The sequence below is a fragment of the Ambystoma mexicanum genome, chromosome 10 (genome assembly GCF_040938575.1).
Source record: "Ambystoma mexicanum isolate Mex_15411 chromosome 10, UKY_AmexF1_1, whole genome shotgun sequence".
Taxonomy (NCBI): Eukaryota; Metazoa; Chordata; class Amphibia; order Caudata; family Ambystomatidae; genus Ambystoma; species Ambystoma mexicanum.
This window is the reverse complement of record NC_090932.1, coordinates 1,536,115,143-1,536,134,004: the sequence shown is the minus strand read 5'-3', so window position 1 is coordinate 1,536,134,004 and position 18,862 is coordinate 1,536,115,143. Positions and strand designations below refer to the sequence as shown.

General features: G+C 50.7%; 5 non-coding genes across 5 annotated transcripts; all 5 read left to right on the top strand.

The window, feature by feature from the left end:
• Window positions 1-2,314: 2,314 nt before the first annotated feature.
• LOC138496421 (U4 spliceosomal RNA) lies at window positions 2,315-2,455 on the top strand. The gene has a single exon (XR_011277934.1). It is a non-coding gene; the product is annotated as a U4 spliceosomal RNA (small nuclear RNA).
• Window positions 2,456-5,963: 3,508 nt separating this feature from the next.
• On the top strand, window positions 5,964-6,104 carry LOC138496420 (U4 spliceosomal RNA). Its single transcript, XR_011277933.1, has one exon. It is a non-coding gene; the product is annotated as a U4 spliceosomal RNA (small nuclear RNA).
• Window positions 6,105-9,611: 3,507 nt separating this feature from the next.
• LOC138496419 (U4 spliceosomal RNA) lies at window positions 9,612-9,752 on the top strand. The gene has a single exon (XR_011277932.1). It is a non-coding gene; the product is annotated as a U4 spliceosomal RNA (small nuclear RNA).
• Window positions 9,753-13,260: 3,508 nt separating this feature from the next.
• On the top strand, window positions 13,261-13,401 carry LOC138496678 (U4 spliceosomal RNA). Its single transcript, XR_011278168.1, has one exon. It is a non-coding gene; the product is annotated as a U4 spliceosomal RNA (small nuclear RNA).
• Window positions 13,402-16,909: 3,508 nt separating this feature from the next.
• On the top strand, window positions 16,910-17,050 carry LOC138496418 (U4 spliceosomal RNA). Its single transcript, XR_011277931.1, has one exon. It is a non-coding gene; the product is annotated as a U4 spliceosomal RNA (small nuclear RNA).
• Window positions 17,051-18,862: the final 1,812 nt, after the last annotated feature.

The window sequence follows — 18,862 nt, the reverse complement described above, 5'->3', positions numbered from 1 at the left end:
ACGCTGGTCGAGGGTTCTCAGACGGCTTTAGTGACTGCAGCGTGAGAACAGCCACAGTGGTGAAGCCGGTCGCAGTTTGAGAGCTCGACTGCTTCGAAAAAGTCCTTAAAAGATGGACGCTGGTTGATGCTTGTTGTTGCACTCCTCCGAGCTTCTTCTCAATGCTTGGGTCGACGTTTAAGGCGGCCGACCCAAAGCTGAGAAGAGTGTTTGCTGGCAACGGCCTTGTCCTTTGTTCAGAGACTCTCTGGCACTTCCCACCTAGGAAGCTTGCTGGCTTAACCTAGCAGGGCACGCTGTGTGCTGGCTGGGTACCGGTTCTGGTGCTGCTTGATGGATCCTCTGAGTCGGGTATCTCCCTCTGTTCCCTGGGAGATGTTTTGGGAGGTATTTTGCTTCCCTCTTGGAAATCCTGGACTTCCTTCACTGGCGGAAGCCGTGAGGCAGACTGTACCATCACCGAGGGTCCGAATGAGTCCTTCTTCGTACTCCTTTTGAAGTCGTCGGATGATCTGCTTAGTGAGGGGCTCAGCCCTCTTTTAAAGCCAAATGGGCCCCAGTGATTGGAGCATGCTAAGCCTACCTTAAAGACCCAATCCTGGGTCCCCACCACCAATCTTCTGTCATGCGTAAGGTCATGACCAGAGTGCTTTGCAACAGGAAAGGTAAGGGGTGACAACATGTACTACTAAGCCGCACCCATCTTCCTGTCTCCTGTGGATCAAAGTGGCTCTCTGGTTAATTGAGCTCGAGAACAGACTGTCTGCATCAAATCACATATATCTTCCCTCTGAAAGGGGGTGGCCCTGCAGCGGTTGCCTACTGTAAACAGTTGTTCCACACATGACATTCAATGGCCTTCATACAGAGGGGTGGGAGCTAGCTGCAAGCTGACACATTGCATATGAAAAAGGTGTTGGGGTTTCCTGCCCTGTGTTAGTTCTGTGAACAGGCCTCTTGGCAGGCCTGCTTCACTTAACTCTCATCAGTATGCGCTGCCATCAGAGAGAACCTAACAATAGGCAGGGCATATCGATGGAGCCTTTGCTATTTTAAGTAGGCTGACCAGGGCCGGAGGAAGGCGTTGCCTTCCCCCTTCAGAGATGCTTTGATGTACCCATGGCTGTCACATTGCAGCTAAATGTGACAGGAGGACCGCACCGGTAGACTCTGTCCCCCAGAGTGCACTTGACTATGTGTTTGTTGTGCAGTGTCCATTGGGAAATGTGTGCGGAATAGCCCCACACATTTCCAGGAGGTTTACCTACCAACATTCCATTTCTTTTTTAAAAGTATCAAACCAGCCCAGGCGGAGCGCACACTCCCCGTGCGGATGGTCTAATTCCTCACTCTTGGTCAGGTTCTTCAATTCCTACCAGTCAAGTGGTCTCTTCTGTCTGTGTCTGCACTTCATTTGCACAGCAAACAGGCATGTCTTTCCCATGGCAACAGTGTCTTCTCCAAGCTGCACACACAGACAGCCGTTTCTCAGGCTAAATGTTCTCTTCTGACCTCAGTGGCAGAGCCACACTAAGCAGATGGCTCTGCAAAGGCCCAGGGGCTACAGCAAAAAGCCTGAACAGGGCAAGGCCGCTTCATTTTTGGCAGTGGAGTGGAAGTAGAATTGCAGGGTCCGCCCTATGAGACAGGGTACAAGACGTGAATTACATAAGACCTTTTCACTTTCCCAGAGTCCCCTGCAAAATCGGGTCTATTTTCAAGGACAAGTGCAATTATCACAAACAGGTAGGTATGTGATGGCATGGAAATGTATCGAAATTGTAATGGTTTGGTCAACAGTTGGAACGCTCAGAGACAAATTGATTCACTTCTTGTCAATGTCCTGGCTGCACTGCAGAAACAGCTGGTCGTCCTGGTGGAGCATCACTTCACCTGTCCCCAAAGGAGCCCATTTCTCGATGCTGTCCTCGCTCCTGTGCAATCCTCCAATGGCTCTTTGCATTCTCAAGCCTCTCCCATGTTGCCTTGGCAGCGGCCTGCCCAATAATCTCTCAGGAGGGCGGGGTCACTTGCCAACAGGCCACCGATCATGCTAAGGGAAAGAGCGCACAGGTAGCAGCCTGCTCATTTGCATGTTTACTCCCAGAATCCTATGCATACCTTGCTACTATATTTGCTGTCAGTTTGGTGAGCGCAAGATGATACAGGTGTTCACCTCAACAAATCTCGGCACTGGAATCCAGGCGGTTTTATGAGTTTGACAAAGGATGCTCAGGATGGAGCTTGCTGGGATCAGTGCAGGTTAAATGGGAATCCATTCCCGGGGCGCACGGGCCTCTGGGTCAGGTGCTTTAGCTTTGCGCAGTGGCAGTATCGTAGCTCATGAGGTTTAACCGAGGCGCGATTATTGCTTATTGAAAACTTTACCCAATACCCCGCCATGACAGCTTGAAATATAGCTGGAATTGGTAATTTTTGACAGTCTCTACGGAGGCTGAACCGATTTGTTTGAAAAGGAGACAATGACGCTTTTACTCCACTGGAGAAGACCTAGCAAGAGGGGTGTGTTTTTCGGAACCCATCCCTTCTATTCTTTGTTCTCTCGTGGCCTACCCTCAACAAAGGGGTTTACTTCCAGAAGCTAGCGCATTCGTAAACTCCAAGCGGCGCAGCGAAGTCTATGGAACCGTGACCATGCAGCAGGTGCATTAAGCGCCTCAGTTGTCTCGCTGCCTTCCTGATCTCACGACATGAAAACCATGAGCTTTCAGAACCTAGCAGACAGTGACCTGTCTGCCTTCGATCCTCTTTGCCACATCTGCTCTTGCGAAAGTCATCAGATTGTTGGATGGTTACTCAGGGAGGTCTGGCTGCCACTGAAGCCAACCGCAGCAGAGGGGTCGCTTTACCTTTGGCCTTCGCTCACCATCTCAGTCTTCCCAAGAGAGGCAAAAGGGCATTTCTGTCCCCATGCATTCTATAGACACATATTCACGTGGAGTCAACAACCCGACCTCTCTTGGTGTGACGAATCAACTTCCGGGGCACTAGTGGTCCAGGGAGGAATATCGCTTTCTAGACCATCAATCAGTCCCACACCTCTAGTACACCGGAAGGGGTCCGAACAGTGGACGGAACGTCAGGCTGGTTAGTTGCAACAGAGCGAAAAAACAATTGTGACCCACTGATAAAAGGGACTGTCCAGTCAAGGTTGTATACAAATATCTACTTTAGTATTAATACAACAGACAGTTCTAACACACTACAAAATACAACCCACCCTATAAAGGAAAACAGGGGACAGACAGTTTCACAAAGGAGAGGGATGCACTCTGGATACTGACAGGAGTGCAGTCGGTAAAGCAATCAGTCTGAACTGTTCAAGGTTATTTGGTTGCAGCAGCAAGGGAGCAAGAGGTCGTAAATGTCACTAAGGGCCTTCGGAGAAGGACCAGGGGGACAGAACCACAATGTAACTGGTGTTTGAGATGATCTTGGTACTCGACAGCATCGAGTGGCTTCCAGCATGCTTTGTAGCTCCGGCGACAGAGTTCAAGAGGGACGACAGATGCGGATATCAGTTGGCAGGCAGTTTGGTAAGCGAGGCTGGGCGGACGGCTGCAGGCTGCCCTACCCGGCGGCTCGGGGTGAAGAATCGTTGTCTGTGTGCTGGTTGGTGGATCTGGAACGCTGGTCGAGGGTTCTCAGACGGCTTTAGTGACTGCAGCGTGAGAACAGCCACAGTGGTGCAGCCGGTCGCAGTTTGAGAGCTCGACTGCTTCGAAAAAGTCCTTAAAAGATGGACGCTGGTTGATGCTTGTTGTGGCACTCCTCCGAGCTTCTTCTCAATGCTTGGGTCGACGTTTAAGGCGGCCGACCCAAAGCTGAGAAGAGTGTTTGCCGGCAACGGCCTTGTCCTTTGTTCAGAGACTCTCTGGCACTTCCCACCTAGGAAGCTTGCTGGCTTAACCTAACAGGGCACGCTGTGTGCTGGCTGGGTACCGGTTCTGGTGCTGCTTGATGGATCCTCTGAGTCAGGTATCTCCCTCTGTTCCCTGGGAGATGTTTTGGGAGGTATTTTGCTTCCCTCTTGGAAATCCTGGACTTCCTTCACTGGCGGAAGCCGTGAGGCAGACTGTACCATCACCGAGGGTCCGAATGAGTCCTTCTTCGTACTCCTTTTGAAGTCGTCGGATGATCTGCTTAGTGAGGGGCTCAGCCCTCTTTTAAAGCCAAATGGGCCCCAGTGATTGGAGCATGCTAAGCCTACCTTAAAGACCCAATCCTGGGTCCCCACCACCAATCTTCTGTCATGCGTAAGGTCATGACCAGAGTGCTTTGCAACAGGAAAGGTAAGGGGTGACAACATGTACTACTAAGCCGCACCCATCTTCCTATCTCCTGTGGATCAAAGTGGCTCTCTGGTTAATTGAGCTCGAGAACAGACTGTCTGCATCAAATCACATATATCTTCCCTCTGAAAGGGGGTGGCCCTGCAGCGGTTGCCTACTTTAAACAGTTGTTCCACACATGACATTCAATGGCCTTCATACAGAGGGGTGGGAGCTAGCTTCAAGCTGACACATTGCATATGAAAAAGGTGTTGGGGTTTCCTGCCCTGTGTTAGTTCTGTGAACAGGCCTCTTGGCAGGCCTGCTTCACTTAACTCTCATCAGTATGCGCTGCCATCAGAGAGAACCTAACAATAGGCAGGGCATATCGATGGAGCCTTTGCTATTTTAAGTAGGCTGACCAGGGCCGGAGGAAGGCGTTGCCTTCCCCCTTCAGAGATGCTTTGATGTACCCATGGCTGTCACATTGCAGCTAAATGTGACAGGAGGACCGCACCGGTAGACTGTGTCCCCCAGAGTGCACTTGACTATGTGTTTGTTGTGCAGTGTCCATTGGGAAATGTGTGCGGAATAGCCCCACACATTTCCAGGAGGTTTACCTACCAACATTCCATTTCTTTTTTAAAAGTATCAAACCAGCCCAGGCGGAGCGCACACTCCCCGTGCGGATGGTCTAATTCCTCACTCTTGGTCAGGTTCTTCAATTCCTACCAGTCAAGTGGTCTCTTCTGTCTGTGTCTGCACTTCATTTGCACAGCAAACAGGCATGTCTTTCCCATGGCAACAGTGTCTTCTCCAAGCTGCACACACAGACAGCCGTTTCTCAGGCTAAATGTTCTCTTCTGACCTCAGTGGCAGAGCCACACTAAGCAGATGGCTCTGCAAAGGCCCAGGGGCTACAGCAAAAAGCCTGAACAGGGCAAGGCCGCTTCATTTTTGGCAGTGGAGTGGAAGTAGAATTGCAGGGTCCGCCCTATGAGACAGGGTACAAGACGTGAATTACATAGGACCTTTTCACTTTTCCCAGAGTCCCCTGCAAAATCGGGTCTATTTTCAAGGACAAGTGCAATTATCACAAACAGGTAGGTATGTGATGGCATGGAAATGTATCGAAATTGTAATGGTTTGGTCAACAGTTGGAACGCTCAGAGACAAATTGATTCACTTCTTGTCAATGTCCTGGCTGCACTGCAGAAACAGCTGGTCGTCCTGGTGGAGCATCACTTCACCTGTCCCCAAAGGAGCCCATTTCTCGATGCTGTCCTCGCTCCTGTGCAATCCTCCAATGGCTCTTTGCATTCTCAAGCCTCTCCCATGTTGCCTTGGCAGCGGCCTGCCCAATAATCTCTAAGGAGGGCGGGGTCACTTGCCAACAGGCCACCGATCATGCTAAGGGAAAGAGCGCACAGGTAGCAGCCTGCTCATTTGCATGTTTACTCCCAGAATCCTATGCATACCTTGCTACTATATTTGCTGTCAGTTTGGTGAGCGCAAGATGATACAGGTGTTCACCTCAACAAATCTCGGCACTGGAATCCAGGCGGTTTTATGAGTTTGACAAAGGATGGTCAGGATGGAGCTTGCTGGGATCAGTGCAAGTTAAATGGGAATCCATTCCCGGGGCGCACGGGCCTCTGGGTCAGGTGCTTTAGCTTTGCGCAGTGGCAGTATCGTAGCTCATGAGGTTTAACCGAGGCGCGATTATTGCTTATTGAAAACTTTACCCAATACCCCGCCATGACAGCTTGAAATATAGCTGGAATTGGTAATTTTTGACAGTCTCTACGGAGGCTGAACCGATTTGTTTGAAAAGGAGACAATGACGCTTTTACTCCACTGGAGAAGACCTAGCAAGAGGGGTGTGTTTTTCGGAACCCATCCCTTCTATTCTTTGTTCTCTCGTGGCCTACCCTCAACAAAGGGGTTTACTTCCAGAAGCTAGCGCATTCGTAAACTCCAAGCGGTGCAGCGAAGTCTATGGAACCGTGACCATGCAGCAGGTGCATTAAGCGCCTCAGTTGTCTCGCTGCCTTCCTGATCTCACGACATGAAAACCATGAGCTTTCAGAACCTAGCAGACAGTGACCTGTCTGCCTTCGATCCTCTTTGCCACATTTGCTCTTGCGAAAGTCATCAGATTGTTGGATGGTTACTCAGGGAGGTCTGGCTGCCACTGAAGCCAACCGCAGCAGAGGGGTCGCTTTACCTTTGGCCTTCGCTCACCATCTCAGTCTTCCCAAGAGAGGCAAAAGGGCATTTCTGTCCCCATGCATTCTATAGACACATATTCACGTGGAGTCAACAACCCGACCTCTCTTGGTGTGACGAATCAACTTCCGGGGCACTAGTGGTCCAGGGAGGAATATCGCTTTCTAGACCATCAATCAGTCCCACACCTCTAGTACACCGGAAGGGGTCCGAACAGTGGACGGAACGTCAGGCTGGTTAGTTGCAACAGAGCGAAAAAACAATTGTGACCCACTGATAAAAGGGACTGTCCAGTCAAGGTTGTATACAAATATCTACTTTAGTATTAATACAACAGACAGTTCTAACACACTACAAAATACAACCCACCCTATAAAGGAAAACAGGGGACAGACAGTTTCACAAAGGAGAGGGATGCACTCTGGATACTGACAGGAGTGCAGTCGGTAAAGCAATCAGTCTGAACTGTTCAAGGTTATTTGGTTGCAGCAGCAAGGGAGCAAGAGGTCGTAAATGTCACTAAGGGCCTTCGGAGAAGGACCAGGGGGACAGAACCACAATGTAACTGGTGTTTGAGATGATCTTGGTACTCGACAGCATCGAGTGGCTTCCAGCATGCTTTGTAGCTCCGGCAACAGAGTTCAAGAGGGACGACAGATGCGGATATCAGTTGGCAGGCAGTTTGGTAAGCGAGGCTGGGCGGACGGCTGCAGGCTGCCCTACCCGGCGGCTCGGGGTGAAGAATCGTTGTCTGTGTGCTGGTTGGTGGATCTGGAAAGCTGGTCGAGGGTTCTCAGACGGCTTTAGTGACTGCAGCGTGAGAACAGCCACAGTGGTGCAGCCGGTCGCAGTTTGAGAGCTCGACTGCTTCGAAAAAGTCCTTAAAAGATGGACGCTGGTTGATGCTTGTTGTGGCACTCCTCCGAGCTTCTTCTCAATGCTTGGGTCGACGTTTAAGGCGGCCGACCCAAAGCTGAGAAGAGTGTTTGCCGGCAACGGCCTTGTCCTTTGTTCAGAGACTCTCTGGCACTTCCCACCTAGGAAGCTTGCTGGCTTAACCTAGCAGGGCACGCTGTGTGCTGGCTGGGTACCGGTTCTGGTGCTGCTTGATGGATCCTCTGAGTCGGGTATCTCCCTCTGTTCCCTGGGAGATGTTTTGGGAGGTATTTTGCTTCCCTCTTGGAAATCCTGGACTTCCTTCACTGGCGGAAGCCGTGAGGCAGACTGTACCATCACCGAGGGTCCGAATGAGTCCTTCTTCGTACTCCTTTTGAAGTCGTCGGATGATCTGCTTAGTGAGGGGCTCAGCCCTCTTTTAAAGCCAAATGGGCCCAGTGATTGGAGCATGCTAAGCCTACCTTAAAGACCCAATCCTGGGTCCCCACCACCAATCTTCTGTCATGCGTAAGGTCATGACCAGAGTGCTTTGCAACAGGAAAGGTAAGGGGTGACAACATGTACTACTAAGCCGCACCCATCTTCCTGTCTCCTGTGGATCAAAGTGGCTCTCTGGTTAATTGAGCTCGAGAACAGACTGTCTGCATCAAATCACATATATCTTCCCTCTGAAAGGGGGTGGCCCTGCAGCGGTTGCCTACTGTAAACAGTTGTTCCACACATGACATTCAATGGCCTTCATACAGAGGGGTGGGAGCTAGCTTCAAGCTGACACATTGCATATGAAAAAGGTGTTGGGGTTTCCTGCCCTGTGTTAGTTCTGTGAACAGGCCTCTTGGCAGGCCTGCTTCACTTAACTCTCATCAGTATGCGCTGCCATCAGAGAGAACCTAACAATAGGCAGGGCATATCGATGGAGCCTTTGCTATTTTAAGTAGGCTGACCAGGGCCGGAGGAAGGCGTTGCCTTCCCCCTTCAGAGATGCTTTGATGTACCCATGGCTGTCACATTGCAGCTAAATGTGACAGGAGGACCGCACCGGTAGACTGTGTCCCCCAGAGTGCACTTGACTATGTGTTTGTTGTGCAGTGTCCATTGGGAAATGTGTGCGGAATAGCCCCACACATTTCCAGGAGGTTTACCTACCAACATTCCATTTCTTTTTTAAAAGTATCAAACCAGCCCAGGCGGAGCGCACACTCCCCGTGCGGATGGTCTAATTCCTCACTCTTGGTCAGGTTCTTCAATTCCTACCAGTCAAGTGGTCTCTTCTGTCTGTGTCTGCACTTCATTTGCACAGCAAACAGGCATGTCTTTCCCATGGCAACAGTGTCTTCTCCAAGCTGCACACACAGACAGCCGTTTCTCAGGCTAAATGTTCTCTTCTGACCTCAGTGGCAGAGCCACACTAAGCAGATGGCTCTGCAAAGGCCCAGGGGCTACAGCAAAAAGCCTGAACAGGGCAAGGCCGCTTCATTTTTGGCAGTGGAGTGGAAGTAGAATTGCAGGGTCCGCCCTATGAGACAGGGTACAAGACGTGAATTACATAGGACCTTTTCACTTTTCCCAGAGTCCCCTGCAAAATCGGGTCTATTTTCAAGGACAAGTGCAATTATCACAAACAGGTAGGTATGTGATGGCATGGAAATGTATCGAAATTGTAATGGTTTGGTCAACAGTTGGAACGCTCAGAGACAAATTGATTCACTTCTTGTCAATGTCCTGGCTGCACTGCAGAAACAGCTGGTCGTCCTGGTGGAGCATCACTTCACCTGTCCCCAAAGGAGCCCATTTCTCGATGCTGTCCTCGCTCCTGTGCAATCCTCCAATGGCTCTTTGCATTCTCAAGCCTCTCCCATGTTGCCTTGGCAGCGGCCTGCCCAATAATCTCTCAGGAGGGCGGGGTCACTTGCCAACAGGCCACCGATCATGCTAAGGGAAAGAGCGCACAGGTAGCAGCCTGCTCATTTGCATGTTTACTCCCAGAATCCTATGCATACCTTGCTACTATATTTGCTGTCAGTTTGGTGAGCGCAAGATGATACAGGTGTTCACCTCAACAAATCTCGGCACTGGAATCCAGGCGGTTTTATGAGTTTGACAAAGGATGCTCAGGATGGAGCTTGCTGGGATCAGTGCAAGTTAAATGGGAATCCATTCCCGGGGCGCACGGGCCTCTGGGTCAGGTGCTTTAGCTTTGCGCAGTGGCAGTATCGTAGCTCATGAGGTTTAACCGAGGCGCGATTATTGCTTATTGAAAACTTTACCCAATACCCCGCCATGACAGCTTGAAATATAGCTGGAATTGGTAATTTTTGACAGTCTCTACGGAGGCTGAACCGATTTGTTTGAAAAGGAGACAATGACACTTTTACTCCACTGGAGAAGACCTAGCAAGAGGGGTGTGTTTTTCGGAACCCATCCCTTCTATTCTTTGTTCTCTCGTGGCCTACCCTCAACAAAGGGGTTTACTTCCAGAAGCTAGCGCATTCGTAAACTCCAAGCGGCGCAGCGAAGTCTATGGAACCGTGACCATGCAGCAGGTGCATTAAGCGCCTCAGTTGTCTCGCTGCCTTCCTGATCTCACGACATGAAAACCATGAGCTTTCAGAACCTAGCAGACAGTGACCTGTCTGCCTTCGATCCTCTTTGCCACATCTGCTCTTGCGAAAGTCATCAGATTGTTGGATGGTTACTCAGGGAGGTCTGGCTGCCACTGAAGCCAACCGCAGCAGAGGGGTCGCTTTACCTTTGGCCTTCGCTCACCATCTCAGTCTTCCCAAGAGAGGCAAAAGGGCATTTCTGTCCCCATGCATTCTATAGACACATATTCACGTGGAGTCAACAACCCGACCTCTCTTGGTGTGACGAATCAACTTCCGGGGCACTAGTGGTCCAGGGAGGAATATCGCTTTCTAGACCATCAATCAGTCCCACACCTCTAGTACACCGGAAGGGGTCCGAACAGTGGACGGAACGTCAGGCTGGTTAGTTGCAACAGAGCGAAAAAACAATTGTGACCCACTGATAAAAGGGACTGTCCAGTCAAGGTTGTATACAAATATCTACTTTAGTATTAATACAACAGACAGTTCTAACACACTACAAAATACAACCCACCCTATAAAGGAAAACAGGGGACAGACAGTTTCACAAAGGAGAGGGATGCACTCTGGATACTGACAGGAGTGCAGTCGGTAAAGCAATCAGTCTGAACTGTTCAAGGTTATTTGGTTGCAGCAGCAAGGGAGCAAGAGGTCGTAAATGTCACTAAGGGCCTTCGGAGAAGGACCAGGGGGACAGAACCACAATGTAACTGGTGTTTGAGATGATCTTGGTACTCGACAGCATCGAGTGGCTTCCAGCATGCTTTGTAGCTCCGGCGACAGAGTTCAAGAGGGACGACAGATGCGGATATCAGTTGGCAGGCAGTTTGGTAAGCGAGGCTGGGCGGACGGCTGCAGGCTGCCCTACCCGGCGGCTCGGGGTGAAGAATCGTTGTCTGTGTGCTGGTTGGTGGATCTGGAACGCTGGTCGAGGGTTCTCAGACGGCTTTAGTGACTGCAGCGTGAGAACAGCCACAGTGGTGCAGCCGGTCGCAGTTTGAGAGCTCGACTGCTTCGAAAAAGTCCTTAAAAGATGGACGCTGGTTGATGCTTGTTGTGGCACTCCTCTGAGCTTCTTCTCAATGCTTGGGTCGACGTTTAAGGCGGCCGACCCAAAGCTGAGAAGAGTGTTTGCCGGCAACGGCCTTGTCCTTTGTTCAGAGACTCTCTGGCACTTCCCACCTAGGAAGCTTGCTGGCTTAACCTAGCAGGGCACGCTGTGTGCTGGCTGGGTACCGGTTCTGGTGCTGCTTGATGGATCCTCTGAGTCGGGTATCTCCCTCTGTTCCCTGGGAGATGTTTTGGGAGGTATTTTGCTTCCCTCTTGGAAATCTTGGACTTCCTTCACTGGCGGAAGCCGTGAGGCAGACTGTACCATCACCGAGGGTCCGAATGAGTCCTTCTTCGTACTCCTTTTGAAGTCGTCGGATGATCTGCTTAGTGAGGGGCTCAGCCCTCTTTTAAAGCCAAATGGGCCCCAGTGATTGGAGCATGCTAAGCCTACCTTAAAGACCCAATCCTGGGTCCCCACCACCAATCTTCTGTCATGCGTAAGGTCATGACCAGAGTGCTTTGCAACAGGAAAGGTAAGGGGTGACAACATGTACTACTAAGCCGCACCCATCTTCCTGTCTCCTGTGGATCAAAGTGGCTCTCTGGTTAATTGAGCTCGAGAACAGACTGTCTGCATCAAATCACATATATCTTCCCTCTGAAAGGGGGTGGCCCTGCAGCGGTTGCCTACTGTAAACAGTTGTTCCACACATGACATTCAATGGCCTTCATACAGAGGGGTGGGAGCTAGCTTCAAGCTGACACATTGCATATGAAAAAGGTGTTGGGGTTTCCTGCCCTGTGTTAGTTCTGTGAACAGGCCTCTTGGCAGGCCTGCTTCACTTAACTCTCATCAGTATGCGCTGCCATCAGAGAGAACCTAACAATAGGCAGGGCATATCGATGGAGCCTTTGCTATTTTAAGTAGGCTGACCAGGGCCGGAGGAAGGCGTTGCCTTCCCCCTTCAGAGATGCTTTGATGTACCCATGGCTGTCACATTGCAGCTAAATGTGACAGGAGGACCGCACCGGTAGACTGTGTCCCCCAGAGTGCACTTGACTATGTGTTTGTTGTGCAGTGTCCATTGGGAAATGTGTGCGGAATAGCCCCACACATTTCCAGGAGGTTTACCTACCAACATTCCATTTCTTTTTTAAAAGTATCAAACCAGCCCAGGCGGAGCGCACACTCCCCGTGCGGATGGTCTAATTCCTCACTCTTGGTCAGGTTCTTCAATTCCTACCAGTCAAGTGGTCTCTTCTGTCTGTGTCTGCACTTCATTTGCACAGCAAACAGGCATGTCTTTCCCATGGCAACAGTGTCTTCTCCAAGCTGCACACACAGACAGCCGTTTCTCAGGCTAAATGTTCTCTTCTGACCTCAGTGGCAGAGCCACACTAAGCAGATGGCTCTGCAAAGGCCCAGGGGCTACAGCAAAAAGCCTGAACAGGGCAAGGCCGCTTCATTTTTGGCAGTGGAGTGGAAGTAGAATTGCAGGGTCTGCCCTATGAGACAGGGTACAAGACGTGAATTACATAGGACCTTTTCACTTTTCCCAGAGTCCCCTGCAAAATCGGGTCTATTTTCAAGGACAAGTGCAATTATCACAAACAGGTAGGTATGTGATGGCATGGAAATGTATCGAAATTGTAATGGTTTGGTCAACAGTTGGAACGCTCAGAGACAAATTGATTCACTTCTTGTCAATGTCCTGGCTGCACTGCAGAAACAGCTGGTCGTCCTGGTGGATCATCACTTCACCTGTCCCCAAAGGAGCCCATTTCTCGATGCTGTCCTCGCTCCTGTGCAATCCTCCAATGGCTCTTTGCATTCTCAAGCCTCTCCCATGTTGCCTTGGCAGCGGCCTGCCCAATAATCTCTCAGGAGGGCGGGGTCACTTGCCAACAGGCCACCGATCATGCTAAGGGAAAGAGCGCACAGGTAGCAGCCTGCTCATTTGCATGTTTACTCCCAGAATCCTATGCATACCTTGCTACTATATTTGCTGTCAGTTTGGTGAGCGCAAGATGATACAGGTGTTCACCTCAACAAATCTCGGCACTGGAATCCAGGCGGTTTTATGAGTTTGACAAAGGATCCTCAGGATGGAGCTTGCTGGGATCAGTGCAAGTTAAATGGGAATCCATTCCCGGGGCGCACGGGCCTCTGGGTCAGGTGCTTTAGCTTTGCGCAGTGGCAGTATCGTAGCTCATGAGGTTTAACCGAGGCGCGATTATTGCTTATTGGAAACTTTACCCAATACCCCGCCATGACAGCTTGAAATATAGCTGGAATTGGTAATTTTTGACAGTCTCTACGGAGGCTGAACCGATTTGTTTGAAAAGGAGACAATGACGCTTTTACTCCACTGGAGAAGACCTATCAAGAGGGGTGTGTTTTTCGGAACCCATCCCTTCTATTCTTTGTTCTCTCGTGGCCTACCCTCAACTAAGGGGTTTACTTCCAGAAGCTAGCGCATTCGTAAAATCCAAGCGGCGCAGCGAAGTCTATGGAACCGTGACCATGCAGCAGGTGCATTAAGCGCCTCAGTTGTCTCGCTGCCTTCCTGATCTCACGACATGAAAACCATGAGCTTTCAGAACCTAGCAGACAGTGACCTGTCTGCCTTCGATCCTCTTTGCCACATCTGCTCTTGCGAAAGTCATCAGATTGTTGGATGGTTACTCAGGGAGGTCTGGCTGCCACTGAAGCCAACCGCAGCAGAGGGGTCGCTTTACCTTTGGCCTTCGCTCACCATCTCAGTCTTCCCAAGAGAGGCAAAAGGGCATTTCTGTCCCCATGCATTCTATAGACACATATTCACGTGGAGTCAACAACCCGACCTCTCTTGGTGTGACGAATCAACTTCGGGGGCACTAGTGGTCCAGGGAGGAATATCGCTTTCTAGACCATCAATCAGTCCCACACCTCTAGTACACCGGAAGGGGTCCGAACAGTGGACGGAACGTCAGGCTGGTTAGTTGCAACAGAGCGAAAAAACAATTGTGACCCACTGATAAAAGGGACTGTCCAGTCAAGGTTGTATACAAATATCTACTTTAGTATTAATACAACAGACAGTTCTAACACACTACAAAATACAACCCACCCTATAAAGGAAAACAGGGGACAGACAGTTTCACAAAGGAGAGGGATGCACTCTGGATACTGACAGGAGTGCAGTCGGTAAAGCAATCAGTCTGAACTGTTCAAGGTTATTTGGTTGCAGCAGCAAGGGAGCAAGAGGTCGTAAATGTCACTAAGGGCCTTCGGAGAAGGACCAGGGGGACAGAACCACAATGTAACTGGTGTTTGAGATGATCTTGGTACTCGACAGCATCGAGTGGCTTCCAGCATGCTTTGTAGCTCCGGCGACAGAGTTCAAGAGTGACGACAGATGCGGATATCAGTTGGCAGGCAGTTTGGTAAGCGAGGCTGGGCGGACGGCTGCAGGCTGCCCTACCCGGCGGCTCGGGGTGAAGAATCGTTGTCTGTGTGCTGGTTGGTGGATCTGGAACGCTGGTCGAGGGTTCTCAGACGGCTTTAGTGACTGCAGCGTGAGAACAGCCACAGTGGTGCAGCCGGTCGCAGTTTGAGAGCTCGACTGCTTCGAAAAAGTCCTTAAAAGATGGACGCTGGTTGATGCTTGTTGTGGCACTCCTCCGAGCTTCTTCTCAATGCTTGGGTCGACGTTTAAGGCGGCCGACCCAAAGCTGAGAAGAGTGTTTGCCGGCAACGGCCTTGTCCTTTGTTCAGAGACTCTCTGGCACTTCCCACCTAGGAAGCTTGCTGGCTTAACCTAGCAGGGCACGCTGTGTGCTGGCTGGGTACCGGTTCTGGTGCTGCTTGATGGATCCTCTGAGTCGGGTATCTCCCTCTGTTCCCTGGGAGATGTTTTGGGAGGTATTTTGCTTCCCTCTTGGAAATCCTGGACTTCCTTCACTGGCGGAAGCCGTGAGGCAGACTGTACCATCACCGAGGGTCCGAATGAGTCCTTCTTCGTACTCCTTTTGAAGTCGTCGGATGATCTGCTTAGTGAGGGGCTCAGCCCTCTTTTAAAGCCAAATGGGCCCCAGTGATTGGAGCATGCTAAGCCTACCTTAAAGACCCAATCCTGGGTCCCCACCACCAATCTTCTGTCATGCGTAAGGTCATGACCAGAGTGCTTTGCAACAGGAAAGGTAAGGGGTGACAACATGTACTACTAAGCCGCACCCATCTTCCTGTCTCCTGTGGATCAAAGTGGCTCTCTGGTTAATTGAGCTCAAGAACAGACTGTCTGCATCAAATCACATATATCTTCCCTCTGAAAGGGGGTGGCCCTGCAGCGGTTGCCTACTGTAAACAGTTGTTCCACACATGACATTCAATGGCCTTCATACAGAGGGGTGGGAGCTAGCTTCAAGCTGACACATTGCATATGAAAAAGGTGTTGGGGTTTCCTGCCCTGTGTTAGTTCTGTGAACAGGCCTCTTGGCAGGCCTGCTTCACTTAACTCTCATCAGTATGCGCTGCCATCAGAGAGAACCTAACAATAGGCAGGGCATATCGATGGAGCCTTTGCTATTTTAAGTAGGCTGACCAGGGCCGGAGGAAGGCGTTGCCTTCCCCCTTCAGAGATGCTTTGATGTACCCATGGCTGTCACATTGCAGCTAAATGTGACAGGAGGACCGCACCGGTAGACTGTGTCCCCCAGAGTGCACTTGACTATGTGTTTGTTGTGCAGTGTCCATTGGGAAATGTGTGCGGAATAGCCCCACACATTTCCAGGAGGTTTACCTACCAACATTCCATTTCTTTTTTAAAAGTATCAAACCAGCCCAGGCGGAGCGCACACTCCCCGTGCGGATGGTCTAATTCCTCACTCTTGGTCAGGTTCTTCAATTCCTACCAGTCAAGTGGTCTCTTCTGTCTGTGTCTGCACTTCATTTGCACAGCAAACAGGCATGTCTTTCCCATGGCAACAGTGTCTTCTCCAAGCTGCACACACAGACAGCCGTTTCTCAGGCTAAATGTTCTCTTCTGACCTCAGTGGCAGAGCCACACTAAGCAGATGGCTCTGCAAAGGCCCAGGGGCTACAGCAAAAAGCCTGAACAGGGCAAGGCCGCTTCATTTTTGGCAGTGGAGTGGAAGTAGAATTGCAGGGTCCGCCCTATGAGACAGGGTACAAGACGTGAATTACATAGGACCTTTTCACTTTTCCCAGAGTCCCCTGCAAAATCGGGTCTATTTTCAAGGACAAGTGCAATTATCACAAACAGGTAGGTATGTGATGGCATGGAAATGTATCGAAATTGTAATGGTTTGGTCAACAGTTGGAACGCTCAGAGACAAATTGATTCACTTCTTGTCAATGTCCTGGCTGCACTGCAGAAACAGCTGGTCGTCCTGGTGGAGCATCACTTCACCTGTCCCCAAAGGAGCCCATTTCTCGATGCTGTCCTCGCTCCTGTGCAATCCTTCAATGGCTCTTTGCATTCTCAAGCCTCTCCCATGTTGCCTTGGCAGCGGCCTGCCCAATAATCTCTCAGGAGGGCGGGGTCACTTGCCAACAGGCCACCGATCATGCTAAGGGAAAGAGCGCACAGGTAGCAGCCTGCTCATTTGCATGTTTACTCCCAGAATCCTATGCATACCTTGCTACTATATTTGCTGTCAGTTTGGTGAGCGCAAGATGATACAGGTGTTCACCTCAACAAATCTCGGCACTGGAATCCAGGCGGTTTTATGAGTTTGACAAAGGATGCTCAGGATGGAGCATGCTGGGATCAGTGCAAGTTAAATGGGAATCCATTCCCGGGGCGCACGGGCCTCTGGGTCAGGTGCTTTAGCTTTGCGCAGTGGCAGTATCGTAGCTCATGAGGTTTAACCGAGGCGCGATTATTGCTTATTGAAAACTTTACCCAATACCCCGCCATGACAGCTTGAAATATAGCTGGAATTGGTAATTTTTGACAGTCTCTACGGAGGCTGAACCGATTTGTTTGAAAAGGAGACAATGACCCTTTTACTCCACTGGAGAAGACCTAGCAAGAGGGGTGTGTTTTTCGGAACCCATCCCTTCTATTCTTTGTTCTCTCGTGGCCTACCCTCAACAAAGGGGTTTACTTCCAGAAGCTAGCGCATTCGTAAACTCCAAGCGGCGCAGCGAAGTCTATGGAACCGTGACCATGCAGCAGGTGCATTAAGCGCCTCAGTTGTCTCGCTGCCTTCCTGATCTCACGACATGAAAACCATGAGCTTTCAGAACCTAGCAGACAGTGACCTGTCTGCCTTCGATCCTCTTTGCCACATCTGCTCTTGCGAAAGTCATCAGATTGTTGGATGGTTACTCAGGGAGGTCTGGCTGCCACTGAAGCCAACCGCAGCAGAGGGGTCGCTTTACCTTTGGCCTTCGCTCACCATCTCAGTCTTCCCAAGAGAGGCAAAAGGGCATTTCTGTCCCCATGCATTCTATAGACACATATTCACGTGGAGTCAACAACCCGACCTCTCTTGGTGTGACGAATCAACTTCCGGGGCACTAGTGGTCCAGGGAGGAATATCGCTTTCTAGACCATCAATCAGTCCCACACCTCTAGTACACCGGAAGGGGTCCGAACAGTGGACGGAACGTCAGGCTGGTTAGTTGCAACAGAGCGAAAAAACAATTGTGACCCACTGATAAAAGGGACTGTCCAGTCAAGGTTGTATACAAATATCTACTTTAGTATTAATACAACAGACAGTTCTAACACACTACAAAATACAACCCACCCTATAAAGGAAAACAGGGGACAGACAGTTTCACAAAGGAGAGGGATGCACTCTGGATACTGACAGGAGTGCAGTCGGTAAAGCAATCAGTCTGAACTGTTCAAGGTTATTTGGTTGCAGCAGCAAGGGAGCAAGAGGTCGTAAATGTCACTAAGGGCCTTCGGAGAAGGACCAGGGGGACAGAACCACAATGTAACTGGTGTTTGAGATGATCTTGGTACTCGACAGCATCGAGTGGCTTCCAGCATGCTTTGTAGCTCCGGCGACAGAGTTCAAGAGGGACGACAGATGCGGATATCAGTTGGCAGGCAGTTTGGTAAGCGAGGCTGGGCGGACGGCTGCAGGCTGCCCTACCCGGCGGCTCGGGGTGAAGAATCGTTGTCTGTGTGCTGGTTGGTGGATCTGGAACGCTGGTCGAGGGTTCTCAGACGGCTTTAGTGACTGCAGCGTGAGAACAGCCACAGTGGTGCAGCCGGTCGCAGTTTGAGAGCTCGACTGCTTCGAAAAAGTCCTTAAAAGATGGACGCTGGTTGATGCTTGTTGTGGCACTCCTCCGAGCTTCTTCTCAATGCTTGGGTCGACGTTTAAGGCGGCCGACCCAAAGCTGAGAAGAGTGTTTGCCGGCAACGGCCTTGTCCTTTGTTCAGAGACTCTCTGGCACTTCCCACCTAGGAAGCTTGCTGGCTTAACCTAGCAGGGCACGCTGTGTGCTGGCTGGGTACCGGTTCTGGTGCTGCTTGATGGATCCTCTGAGTCGGGTATCTCCCTCTGTTCCCTGGGAGATGTTTTGGGAGGTATTTTGCTTCCCTCTTGGAAATCCTGGACTTCCTTCACTGGCGGAAGCCGTGAGGCAGACTGTACCATCACCGAGGGTCCGAATGAGTCCTTCTTCGTACTCCTTTTGAAGTCGTCGGATGATCTGCTTAGTGAGGGGCTCAGCCATCTTTTAAAGCCAAATGGGCCCCAGTGATTGGAGCATGCTAAGCCTACCTTAAAGACCCAATCCTGGGTCCCCACCACCAATCT